Source organism: Nesoenas mayeri, assembly GCF_963082525.1.
Source record: "Nesoenas mayeri genome assembly, chromosome: 26".
Classification (NCBI taxonomy): domain Eukaryota; kingdom Metazoa; phylum Chordata; class Aves; order Columbiformes; family Columbidae; genus Nesoenas; species Nesoenas mayeri.
This window is the reverse complement of record NC_137552.1, coordinates 3,088,208-3,102,482: the sequence shown is the minus strand read 5'-3', so window position 1 is coordinate 3,102,482 and position 14,275 is coordinate 3,088,208.

The following is a 14,275-nucleotide window of genomic DNA, read 5'->3' as shown; positions in this document are numbered from 1 at the left end:
TTCTCCAGGGTGCAGAGCTGCTTTGCCTACTAATTGATACAAAATAAATCGAAAACAGAGAAACCTCATGTCTTTTTTAGTTTTACTGAAATGTAAAAGATGCTCCTAAACCGAAATAAACTTCTGGAGGGAAGGGAGATAAACAAAAGGCTTTAAGATGAAGAAATGCCAGCACAACAGCAATTGAATTTGCCTGCATGCATGCTCTGCAATGCAGTCAGTAGGTACAAGGCATCCTGCTGCGGTGCCGCAGGGCCCTTGCAGAAGTGATGGGATTTCTGGGAAAGGAGGTGAGGATTGCGAGGATTAGGGCTTCATTGCTTTTCCAGCTCCGTTTTCGTTCCTGTCATCTTACCATGAGCGCACAGAAACCCCCAGGACGTGGGGACAAGCACGGGCCAGCATCCAGAACACCAGGTTCTCCTGTCCCTGGTTTGAGTGACCTTCAGCAAGTTGCTTCTTTTCCCTTCTCCTCAATTTCTCTACCCTTTTTGTGGTGGGAAACGCTCCGTCCCAAATCTCCTGCTCCAGCTGCTGCTGGCAGGAGGTTTATCTGCATGGGGCAAATAAACCACAGGACCAGTTTCCCAGCTGGAAGGCAGAGCCAGGCAGTGCAGGGACATCTCCCCAGGGGTTTCCACTCTCTAGTGGGTGCATATTTGCCATCGTTTTGTTGTCTGAGAGCTTTGGCTGCTTCAGCACTACCTCTCTGTTCCAGTCCATCTCCAGGGATCAGCAGCCTACTCTCCTTTTTCCCTTCCTGCAGAAAGTCAGGAGCTCCCAGCAATGCTGGGCACAAGACCATCTCCACTTACTCGAATACTGTTTTAAAATCTCCTCTTGTGTCATTTTCTGAGGTGTAGAGACCCCATCAATTACTTTGCTGGAGTTCCTCTTACAGTTTTGAACTTTTCCAGCATCCCGTCAGGTGCCAGATCATTAGCATGTGGGTCAAAGCCCAGAGGATGCTGATTAAAAGACCTTCCCTTTGTCAGCTAAGAGCAAACGTGATTACTCTGGCTTCTTCTCCTATTATGTGGCACAGGCTGAAGCCTAATTAGCAAGATCTTCTTCGTCAGTGTAAGTGAAGCTCGGTGCCTCTCTGGAAAGGCTGTTTGTTCTCAGCTGTCTGCATGGACCAGGGGAAACTTCCTCTCTGGTTGAAAAGTCAGGAGCATCCTTTGCATATTTTTCAATTAAACCTTCCTTTCTGGAGGTCAGCACAGTCCCTGGAGGCAGATACAATTAACATATAAATTGCAAATCCATGCCAGCGGGCAATTCATACTTTGGGGATGAAAAGGAGATATTTAGCTTATCACAGTAACACTCCTGGGAGATGAAAAGATCTCCCAGATGGACAGTTAGGGTGGCAGAGGAAGGCAGAAGGGACCAAGGGTGTTGGATGAGCAGCCTTGACCATGTCAAGGGAAGGCACAGAGCCAGGGGAGGTTGAGGTTGGATGTGGGAACAATTTCTTCCCCAAAGGGCTGTGGGGCATTGGAACAGGCTGCCCAGGGCAGTGCTGGAGTCACCATCCCTGGAGGGCTGGACAGATGGACATGAGGTTCTCAGGACATGGGGCAGTGCCAGGGGTGGGTTATGGTTGGACTCTGTGATCTTGAGAGGCTTTTCCAGCCAAAAGATTCTATGTTTCGGATCCAACCCATGACACAGCTCTGCCTGACACCTCACATAAGGCACATGGTTAAGCTTTGAGTTATCAGCCAGCGAACTCAGATTTTACATTATTTACCTGTGCAGGGAAGGTTTCCCTGTCAGGAGGAGTTAAAGCGATGCTGGGAAGATGGTTCCTGTTTAACCATCTCTGGGCTGTAACAAGATTGAGTTTGTCATCTCACCGTATCGTCGTTGTTTGGCAGCTGGAAGCTTCCAGGCTGACCCTGGAGCCTGTCAAACTCCATCCACTGCTAAAAGGTTGCGTGATGGGCTCAGGGTGGGTTGTCCCTGGAGAGTGGGACAAACCCTCTCGCTCCCCTCCATCCCCACGGGTCTGGTGGCAAAGGCTGGGCTAGGAGGGCAGATGACTCGTGTGACACTTGATACCGCGGGACAGAGCGGAGACAAATCCTGTGTTTTCCAGCTGAGCTGAGATGTTTCGTGGGGGAAGGGAGCAATGAAAGAATCGGCTTAAGACAGCCTGTTAATGCCGAAAATCCCGGATACCCCATTCCGGGAAGCTGCGCCCACGCTGGCAGGCGAGCCGGATCCCCAGCATCATTTCCAGCCCCACCATCTCCTCCTGTGCCTCTCCAGCAACGATGGGCTGCCCCACTCTGCCATCTTCACAGGAACCACCCCAAGTCCCCACTGCTTTCCCGGTTATGAGCAATCTCCCTCGCGATCCAAGGCTTTTGGTATTGAAAAGCGTTAAGCCTAATTTTTTGTGCCTTCATCGGTTTCAGACATTAGGTCAGGATGATGCTAAAGGGGGTTGATCCCAGTGGAAAACCTTCTCTCCTCTTCCCAAAAAGCACCAAGGAGACCTTCGTATCAGCATCTCTCCAAGCTCAGACCTTTCATAAACCCTCTGTGCTTGAGCACAAGAGGGCACTGAAACACCACCGTGATGGGACTCGTTTCTGAGCGCAGACATTGCTGCTGGAGCCTTAAATTCCTTCCTGCACCTTCTCCCGGCTTGGCAGGACTGCTGGGCACATAGGACAGACATGGAGCTGTTGGAGAGGGGCCAGAGGAGCCACAGAAATGATCTGAGGCTGGAACAGCTCTGCTGGGGGACAGGCTGAGAGAGTTGGGGTGTTCAGCTGGAGAAGAGAAGCCCCAGGGAGAACTTAGTGTGGGCTTTCCGGACTTAAAAGAAAGATGGGGACAGACTTTTGAGCATGGCCTGTTGCAATGGGACAAGGGGTGATGGTTTGAAACTAAAGGAGGGAGATTCAGGCTGGACATGAGGAAGGAATTGTTGCCCTGAGGGTGGTGAGAGCCTGGCCCAGGTTGGCCAGAGAGGTGGTGGATGAAGCATCCCTGGAGACATCCCAGGCCAGGCTGGACGGGGCTCTGAGCACCCTGAGCTGGTGAAGATGTCCCTGCTCATGGCAGGGGGGGCACTGGGGGAGCTGGGAACGTCCCTTCAACCCAAACTATTCTCTAATTCTATAGGGACCAGCAGACACTTCCAGAGGATGCTCCTGCCCTGTCCCGCTGCCCATGTCCATGCTGTGCCCTTCCCATTGAATTACATTGCCTTAAATGATGGGAGAAACAGCTGAGCGGAGCCAGCAACTCCTCCTCCATGAGCAAACCTCTTATTTCGGGGATTTGGACCATCAAACGCAACCAAATCCTTTGAGGTTTGTGCTTGTTGGGGTCAAACACCTGTTCTCTGCCTGCAAAAAAAACCCCAACCCTTTCACCTGCTCAGATTCAAGCAGGTGGAAATCACCAGTCGGCTGCGCTCTGTAAACCTGGGAGCGCTTAATTGATATTAATCTCATCAATGCAAATCATATTACATCTCCTAGAAACGCTGGGCCTTTACCAATAGCAACGCTGAACTATTCCATATAAATCAAATTTACCAGCCTATAAACATGAGTACATCCCACAGACATATTCACCCTCATAAAAAACATCAATTGGTGCCTGACTATATTAGTGGAAATAAATTACAGAACTTTATCTCTCTGCCATGATTATGGGCAAAACCACATAAAAGAGACACTTGGAAAACGCTTTTGTGTCGATTGTTACAGAAGTTGCCGATGCCATTCGGCTTCTTCGAAGCGCTATGAATTGCATATAATTAAGGCATTTGAAAACCTTCAATGACTAAATGATAAAAATGTCTCTTTGCAAGCCCTGAGACACCTGTGGGAGCAATTTTTGTGCAGGTGAGGTGAACAAAATCAACTTATTGAGCACTGCACTTTGGGGGGAGTGCAGAACTGGTCCTTTTACACTGATTTTTTCAGTGGTGGGTGAACAGGAGGAAGTGTTTGATAGGGGAAAAATAGTCTGTGCTATTCAGCTCCTCAGAAAGAAGACTGTAAGGTGGCTTTATTGCATCTCTGGAGGAGCAAAACATCCAGTGGGATAAAGGTAGAAGAGGGGAATGGTGGCTGGGAGGGAATTGGATGAGAAATGTGGCTTGTGCTTCAAGCAAGCAGGTGATAAACCATGAGCAGAGACCGGATGGTTTGAGAAATGCTTCATTCGCACAGAAGTTAATGGGGGGCTGGGGTGGGTGAAGCAGCCTGTGGTGCTGAGGAGGTTGGTCTCGGTGAATGGACATTGGATGTTCCTGTGAATCTGTGGCAGGGGGAATGAGGAGGAAGTTGGGGAATAGGAGACTTCAAAGCCATGGGATGTGTCTGAAGGTGTCCCCATGCCAAGGACAAGCCAGGGTACCCATGAGTTTCAAACCATCCTTCCTTCACCACACCATCGCCTTGTCCTTCCTCCCTGCCCTGGACATGAAACCCAGGCTGGTTTAGTATGCTGTACAGTAGATGAGCTTGGGGACACCATTCCCTTAAGCGTCGGCCAACCGGTTGGCCTTCCTGCTGGTTTCTCACCCAGCAGAGTCACACCAGTGTGCTACCAGTGGTCTTGTGTCCATCTGTCCATCCTAAGCAAGGAGAAGACTCCCAGCAGAGCTGACCCACCTCTCCATCTCATCTGCTTTATCTGTTCTTGAGTGTCCTCACTCATCACTCTGGGGGATGGCACAGTGCCCGCTGCCAGCTGGCAAGGGTTAGAATAAGTCTCCCGTGCTTCTGCACCTCTCTGCTCTTTTTATTGATTGCCTTCTCCTCCAGGTCTGTTTCAGGTACGTGGTTCTCCTGTTACCATAGTGATGTGTCTCACCACCTCATCGTCTTCAGCGCACTCATCCTTGCAACGTCCCTGCACAGGAGAGTATTATTGTCCCCACAATAGTGGTGGAGTGAAAAACTCAAGTGAAGTGGAGACCAAAAAGCCCCTGAAAGCCTCAAAGGCTTGGGGTGGTCACCCAGGTAGTGGAAAAACGTCCAGGGCAGAGGTGACCATCGCTGGTTGCTCACCTTCACCTGTGCTCAGCCCCATAGCAGGTTTCTTGTCTGCTTCCACCACTGATGGTGCTTAGAACCTCATCGCTTCTCTCCGTGCTTGGTGACAAGAAGTGATGAAGGGGTTTAATAATTTGGATTTATTCTTTGCCTCTGCCTGAGGCTGTTCGAAGAACAATAAAGCAGCTCCAGCGTGATTATGACTTAGTACAAGCATCCAGGGATGCTTCCCTTGGCAGTGCGTCCGTTGGCGTTATAATATCTGTGAGGGCACGACACCTCCCCGGGGGGACATCTTTAGGTACCCAGGATGGGCTCGGCTCGGGCGTGTGTAAAACCTTCACGGTGGTTTGCAGTGAATTTTGGATTTTCCGCTGGGCAAAATCAAACGCAAGAGAGATGCGTGTGCCTGACAGCTGGGCTGTGGAGCCTCTCGTACCTCGTTGGTTACTCACTGATGGAGTTTGTGTTCAATGCGGGAGCCTGGCTCCAGCCCAGCCCTCTGGGGCCTCCTGTGATGTCTTCATGCTGCCTCTGCCCTTCGGCAAGGGAAGCGTGGAAAGAAAAGCGTGGAAACCTGCAGTGCTGTGGAGCATGTGGAGGGGCGGGGAGGCTGGGGGGCTGGAGGGTAGCAGCCTCACCTCTGGGGTGATGGTGAGCTCAGCTTTCCAGCAAAAATGGGACTCCAGCGCTTGTATCCAGGCAAAAAACCCTCTGTGGCACTGGGATATGAAGGCGGTTGCGTGACTCTGCAGAGAGGCCAAGATCACAGCTCAGGGAAGGGTCTTGAATGTGTGGGAGCACCATGTTATCATGCCACATTTCATAGAATCATAGAATCATTTTGGTTGGAAAAGACCTTCATGATCAAGGACTCCAACCGTTCCCCCACCCCTGGCACTGCCCCATGTCCTGAGAACCTCATGTCCGTCTGTCCAACCCTCCAGGGATGGTGACTCCAGCACTGCCCTGGGCAGCCTGTTCCAATGCCCCACAGCCCTTTGGGGAAGAAATTGTTCCCACATCCAACCTCAACCTCCCCTGGTGCAACTTGAGGCCGTTTCCTCTGCTCCTGGCGCTTGTTCCTGGGGAGCAGAGCCCGACCCCCCTGGCTCCAAGCTCCTTTCAGGCAGTTCAGAGATCAGAAGGTCTCCCCTCAGCTCCTGTTCTCCAGCTGAACCCCCAGGTCCTGGTTTTGCACCCAAATGTGTTGTCAACCTGCAAAAGACGGCTCCTCTCTCAAATAAATCCAGCTGTTTCCAAGATGAGGCACATGCTGGTGTAGATATCCTCTGGCATCGTGCCCTGTGCTCCAGCCTACACCTGGTCCACCAGATCCCTCCAGCCAAGTCCCGCTCAGTAAATCGATGTAAATGGGATGCTGCTGTGTTCTTTATCCCTATCCCCAGGGTCCCACCATATGCTTTAGTCTAGCACTAACTACCAGAGTGGTTGCCAGCTTGGGTACCTGGACACCTCCAGAATCCTTCCATTTAATCTAGACTTTATGGGCAGGTCTGGAAAAGCAGGAGGCAGCCACCATCGAGGGGTCTGACCCGCCTGTCAGCTCCCCTCTGAGGATGGGCACTGGTTTTAATATCACATCAACTCTAATTGACTTATTGCTGGTCTTTGCAAATTACCCTCTTAATGATAGTTACAACTACAGTGTGTGCAAATTACCCTGCTAATGACACTTACAGATGTACTAAATGCCTCTGCTTATTCCTATAGCCAGGCAGGAAATCATTTAAAGCCGAAAGGTCAGGAGGGAGAGTGGGATGGGAGAGCATCATCTCCTTGGCAACTGCTCAGCTGGACCCTGTCTCCGAGGTGTTGTCACCAGCTGTCCCCAGCATCCCACCAGCTGCTGCTCATCCTGCCGCATCTCCTCGCTGAGCTTGGGTCATAGAATTGTCAAATCATTTTGGTTGGAAAAGACCCTGAAGATCGAGTCCAACCGTTATCCCAACCCTGGCACTAACCCATTACCTGCATGTTAGCGGCTGGTTTGGCTCGTGACCAGAAGCAACATCAACCTGGGCTCATCAAAGCTGCTATTTCCACGTGAGGTCTGAGCGAAAGGACTTTTCTGTCTGACTCTGGTGCTTTAATGACTTGGGTTTCTCACCTGCCAAAACGAGTCACCTTTCAGAGCAGCAGTGGGTGATGTGATAAGCAAATAATAACTTGGCCACGGCAGCTTAAATAAGTGCCATTTTGCTGGCACGCCAGCATCTTGGCAGCCCTTAGGACATGGGGACACAAGGACAGGAGTGTCTCATCTCTGTCTCTGAGGGCTGATGGAGATCCTGCAGCTTTTGTGGAGATGGTTAGTTGAATAGGGAGGAGGGACCCAAATTAATTAAGAGGAAGGTGGGCAGCGCTTGGCCATGAGTTTGGAAAGAGCTGGTCCACCAGCCAGCAAGTTGGTGGGTCTCCTCTTCTTCTGAAGGACTTGAGATCACTGTGGGATGCACCTTTAAGAGACTGAGCACACTAATGCCTGAGAAATCAGGCGCTCTTATTTCTACCATTCACAGAATATTTTGATTCTCTTCTATTTTCTTTGGTATAACTCTGGATTTCCCTATCATCTGCATAAAACGGTGATCCCTGTTGAAATGCTGCCAGATGATATATGATGGCAATGAGTTCCAGAGGCCAAGTGTGTCATGCCGGTATGAATTTCTCCAGTGAATTTTATTTAGCTGTTTCAATCCCTCGCCTGCACTACGGAGCTTCAGAAGAGCATGATCCTTCCTATGGTGTGGGAAGAAATGCAGTGATGGGGCTGCCCATCTGGAAGTCATGCTCAAGGTGGTCTCAAGCACTTCTTCATCCATTGACACGTCTTCAGCTACATCCAGCCTCAGCTTTAAAACATCCATAATTAATGCCTCTGCTAAAGACAAACAGTGTTCAGGAAGATTTATAATTTCTTCTCTTGTAATTACCTGTCAAAATTAAAATAATGGCCTTTTAGAAGGAACGGAGGGGTTTTTTTCTTTAATGAATTAAGTATGCAGCTTGTCATGCAAAATCAAGGTCATCAAGATTGAGATGAAGATGAGTGCCCCACCAGCACTGCTCTTCTCACAGCCCAGTGTGTACCCTTGGGGAAAAGTAGGGGAAGATATTTGAGGGGAGTGGAGACAGTTTATTGAAGAATTTAGCTTCTAGTGGACCTTACCGAGCCAAAACTGTATTTTATATAGATATTATTCACTGTGCTGATCTGGGTGAAGATGTCTCTGTTCATGGCAGGGGATTGGATTAGATGAGCTTTGAAGGTCCCTTCCCACCCAAACTATTCTGTGATTCTATGATTCCTTGTCCCTGCTCCAGGAGGGCTAGGTTCTCTTGGAGAAAGAGGTAGCAAGCTCTGGATAAAACTGGGGTGTCACAGAGGTGTGAAACAATCTTCAGATGCAGATAGTTCCAGCTGAGCCCTGTGGGGCACAAGAGAAGAGGAGGGATACTGTTAGCATGTGAAGGATGGGGATCTTGCCCCATTCTCCTCCATCTCAATCCCTGCACACGGTGCGGGGTGGATATAGAATCATGGAACACGGAATCACAGAATTATTTTGGTTGGAAGAGACCCTTGAGACCATCCAACTGAACGTTCCCTCACCCCTGGCACTACCCATGTCCTGAGAACCTCATGTCCGTCTGTCCAACCCTCCAGGGATGGTGACTCCAGCACTGCCCTGGGCAGCCTGTTCCAATGCCCCACAGCCCTTTGGGGAAGAAATTGTTCCCACATCCAACCTCAACCTCCCCTGGCGCAACTTGAGGCCGTTTCCTCTGCTCCTGGCGCTTGTTCCTGGGGAGCAGAGCCCGACCCCCCTGGCTCCAAGCTCCTTTCAGGCAGTTCAGAGATCAGAAGGTCTCCCCTCAGCTCCTGTTCTCCAGCTGAACCCCCAGGTCCCTCAGCTGCTCCATCACACTTGTGCTCCAGCCCCTCACCAGCTCCATTCCCTTCTCTCAACTCGCTCCAGTACCTCAAGGTCTTTCCTCTTCCTCTTCCCAGTCCCATCTTTTGCTTTCTTGGGTGTATCCCTAAAGCAGATCTTCATGTTTCGATCAAGACCTCTGGATCCCTCTGCTTTAAGATGCTTTTCCCCAGGAGCCAGTGAGCCGGCTGTGCAGCCCTATTTCCCTCTGATAACAGACTCTATTAGCATGAGGTATTGCTTTCAGCGCTGTGGTGAAAAATGTTAGCTTTCTGTGCGAGAGCTATCTATTGGGTTAGGATTACACTGCCCATAAATAACAGAGACAGGCTCAATTCCAGGCACTTTCCCAGCCTGTAATTGGAACACCATTATAAATTGTAAACATCTACTTTCGGCTATAAATGCACCTTTAAATGCATCAGAGTGGGGAATGGCACGAAGTGGCTGCCAGGAGGAGAGCAGGGAGCAGAGCCCGCTGTCACCCGCTCGGGTGATGGGGAAGGGGCTGTGAACCGGCTCTGTGCAGGTTTTGGGCAGAACATCAAAATTTACTCATTTTGCTCTGTTCACAGAGAAGCTCATGAGATGGATGCCCTTGATTTCGCAGTGCAGAGGAGTAATCGTACTCTTGCAGGGGTTTAAAAAACATGGAGATGACGTTCTCAGGGACATGGGTTAGTGCCAGGGTTGGGGTAATGGTTGGGCTTGATGATCTTAAAGTTCTTTTCTAACCAAAACAATTCTATGATCTTGTCCTTGAAGCTCTTGGGCTCTGTCCCTGCTCAGCTGTCACCACAGTCACCCTTTGGCTCTAGGCTTGGTCTAAGCATCCCCAGCCCAGGATGGGCATGTCTGAAGCCTCTGGCAAGCACCAGGCTGGACCTGGAGGGTGTCTGCAGAAAATGTGGACTTTTAACAGGAAAATAAAATCGGAGAACTCTTAAGAAACCAAGACCTTTTCCTTCTCCTGTAATTTCTTGTTGGCTATTTTTTTCTTTATTTTCTATGTGTGTTTTCGTCCTGCTGAAATGCCAACTTTAAAGAAAAGAAAAAAGCCATTTGATTTCAATTTTTCAGCCATCCCTGCCTTTCTTTTAAACTCTTCTCTGGAGGTGTTTTAAGAGGATGATGAGAGTCATGCAGAGGTGACAAGGGCAAAAAAGCTTTTTTCATCCCTCCTCACAATATGCAATGACCTAAGACTGACATTTATTTTAATGTATTATTGAGCTAATAATTTATCTAGGCAAGAGCCTTTTAGCCATCAGTGTGTTTGATTTCTCCAGAAATACATCTCTAAAGGAGCCGATGTCCTTCTGCTGGTTGTTGCAGCCACAAGGATGCTCAAGGAGACTTTTTTGCATGGCAGCAAGATGGAGGGACCCAAATATTATGGGCACGTGATGGTGCAGGAGATCACATCCCCCTATGGGATAAGGGACAGAAAATAAACCTCTTTTCCTCTTCCCCAAGCACCATCTGCTGCCACAGACCAAGAGGACATGGGGACTTTGGGTTGAGGCACAACCCAAGGGCTTTTCACCCCTTCTTGGTTTCAGGATCACGCTGGAGCATCCCTGACAGCATCTGCGTGGTGGCGGAATTAATTAACCAGCAAAGTCTGAGCACCAGGCACTGCTCATTTGCTTCTACTTGTGTATTAGTGTGGTTTATTAATTAGATAATATATACAAGTTTATATGAAACTCATTTCAAATCCCAGCAAATTTGCTGGGTAAATATTAATAGCTATAAACACCAAGAGGATAGCAGAACTGCGAGCAGCTCAGGTTTATTAAGAACAAATCATGCTAGACAAACTTAATTACATTTTTGATAGAACTGCTAAATTAGGGGATGAAGCAAAGGCAGTAGACATCCATATATCTTGGTTCTTACTAAAGCGTTCAACTCGGCCAAGTGCAAATTGCTAGAATATGTCGCGTAAACTGGCAGGGACTCAACTATTGTCATGGCAAGAGTGGGGACATAGCAGGACCGCGCTGATGGAAGAGGCTGGGGGTTGCCTGTTGGTGCTGGTGCTGAGATGTCTCGGTGAGCTGGGCTGTCCCATGCAGTGGTGGCTTCTCCTTCATCCCACAGGTGGGTGACAAGCACCCAAATGTAGCTTACCAGCAGGTGCACAGCTGGGTGCACAGAGCGGGGGGCAGAGCCATCCCAGTGGCTCCATCATCTGCCACCCTAATTCACCCTAAATCAGCAGAGCCATTGCAGCTCGGTTGAGTTTTACATCGATGGGCGCAACGCTTGGCAGCTCCAGGACACTTGGCAGCTCTCTCCTCAAGCACCTGAACAGCAGAATAAATGGGTATAGAGCATCTTTGAGGGGTGAAAAGCATTTATGCTGAGGGGCTTTGCAATGTGATGGCAGAGGGGTGGGTAGATCTGTGCCGCCTGCCCGTGCAGCAGTTGCATTTTGCTCCGTTGCTCCTATTTTATAGCTGATTGTAACCCAGGTGAAATTGATTCACTGCCTGGAGCTTTATAACAAAAATTAATGTATTTGATGCAGAGCTGTTGTCTTCAGGGTGCATGCAAACAAACAGCAAAAAAAATTTGTAGCGTGGTGTAAAATCAGGGTTACATGTGCTTTGAGTGCTAATGTTTTTTAAATTGTCGTGATTTATGATGTGTTTCTTCTCTGAATTTCCCTGATATTCATCATGATTACTGCAGCTTTGCTGGAAATCTGGATGAAGTTAATTTAAAAAAATGAGACGTATAGCTGGACAGCTGGATGCATGCTAAGACATTGTGGGTTAGTCATAACTCCATGGGGATGGGATCATAGCTCTATCATCTTATGGTTTCACACACATCCTTCAGGGATGGACATTTCTGTCCCCAGGAATAGAAGAAGGGAATTTTATCATGTTATCTCACAACTTTTGGATCTACCATTTGATCAGGGGGATCTACCTGTATCTCAAGCAGCATCAAGCAGAGCAGCACATCTGGCCACAGCTGGAGTCAACACATCGCAGCTCAGATATTCCCATCGAGGAAACACCAACCACACAGAGAACCACAGCGGGGGCGAGAAGGAAAGCTGGAGGAACTATTGGAGATGTAGGTTGCCTTCCAAGTAGCTCGGTGGGCCACCAACTCATCCTGCATTGGGCCACCAACTCATCTCGCGTTGGGCCACCAACTTATCCTGCATTGGGCCACCAACTCAGAAAAGGAGTTTGCAAAGTGTTTTGGGACAGTTTGGGCTCAAAAAGTGCAATATAAATGAAAATGAAAATGAACTGCTAATCCCCTGAAGGCCTCCAAAGGGCTCTCATAAGTACTGCCAGATTTGTATAGATCCAGCTGGAGAAGTTTAACCTCAGGAGTCAATTTATACAGCAAAACTGATTAATTTCTCAGCAAAACCAGTTAATTGCATGAAAACTCCCCGGTGACTGTTTGAGTTTCCATCCACAATAAGCTCTATCTGATAAAATGCATAATAACTAAACTAATCTGTGATCCGAGTCAGCTCTTCTGAGGAATTCGTGCCTCACATGAGTCTGTGACAATACTCACCGGGATAAGAAAACAATACAAAAATGAACCGGCCTTTAGCACGGAGGGCTGCTCGGTGGGTCATAACAGAAAAGTGATAATTTATTTTGGAATTCAACAGAAAGCAATTAAACTTTGGGTTTACTGGGATGCAAAGCTACCCTTATTAAGCCATCACATCACATTGCCACAGGAGCAGGGTTTGTCCTCAAAGCACACATCTCCAGCACCACCGCTGCCTTTCAAAGCTTTCCCTGGGCCTTGATTAGGAGTCTGTGATTGATTTTCTCTTCCTTTTCCTCTCCTCTCTGTGCTGAGGTTCAATCCAGGCTCAAACCTGTCCATGAACCAGGGCGGTCTCTTCTGGAGGTGACTCTTGGAGAGGGAACACAAGTAATAACAGCCAAGACTTTGCTATTGCTCTGGATTGCCCAACAGCCTTATTGATTATGATTTCCAGGGGTTCAAACCTTCCCCTTTGCAGTGAATAGAGAACAAGTCTGATGAGAAGCGGCTGAGGGACCTGGGGGGTTCAGCTGGAGAACAGGAGCTGAGGGGAGACCTTCTGATCTCTGAACTGCCTGAAAGGAGCTTGGAGCCAGGGGGGTCGGGCTCTGCTCCCCAGGAACAAGCGCCAGGATGATAACTATTACCTGGTTCTATGATTTTATACCCTCCTCCCCATGGGATGGGAAGGATCCTGCTGGGCATAGCATCCTCGGACCCCCCAGCAGCCATCTCAATCCTCCCAGACCCACTCTGCATGTTGCCAACCAGCAGGTTTGCTCTCAAAGGATGCTCCCCGGTGGAAAACAGCTCGTATATCCCTGCAGACGCCACTCACCCACATCCTAACAACAAGCACAAGACCGAGGAGGGGATGCTCAGCCTCCTTAGGTTTCCTGCTTTTTGGGGGATTTTAGGAGCAAGCAGAAGTGGCAGTAGCTCTGTTCATCTCCACTGGCAACCAGGGAAGAGAAGTGCCGCTGACCGGCTGCATTGATGCTGGATATCAATTGATCACCAGCTAGCTTCATTTACTGCTCTATCGAGTGATTTATCAAGCAACTAGGGGACAGTTCAGACAAAGCAAATGGGTTTCATTAGCGGGGCGCTAACGATTTGGCACTTTAATAGAAAGAAAGGAGTACAGGAAAATACAAACAGTGAGCTCCTTAGGAAGCTCACCTGCCCACAGGGCTGACAGTGGAGCAGAAAATGCATCAGGCTTTGCTATGAAAGTCCGTGTCCCAAGGCTTTTAAAGAGAGCTGTCAGCATGTGAAAAGTTGAAATTCTGGTTAATTCCCTTGTTCACAAGGTGCCCATCTCTCTCCTGTGGATTCGGAGAGACTTTCAGCTTCTTGAGCACACCAAGGTGGCCAGTGGGATACATCCCATCCAGCCATGGTTGTGTGTTTGACAAGGCTGAATGGCTCCAAGAGGAAACCTGTCTGAAGTGTGTGCGTAAAACTGATTTATCCCTTCTCCATGTGGCCACAAACCCTCATGTTCCCACTTCCCTCGCTCCTTGGTACCCATGCCCATCCTCCCACCACTTTTCCACATTCTTCTCATCACAGTTGGTGTTTCTACCTGAGGCTCGGTGGTACCAGACAGACCACGGCTGAGCCGTCAGGGTGTATTTTGGTTACACAATCCCTGCAGCTTCCACAGATCCATTCCATAACTGAGAAACAGCTCTTCCACCCTGTTCAAAGAAACCTTTCCTGCTTTATGTATAAGCACTGTTG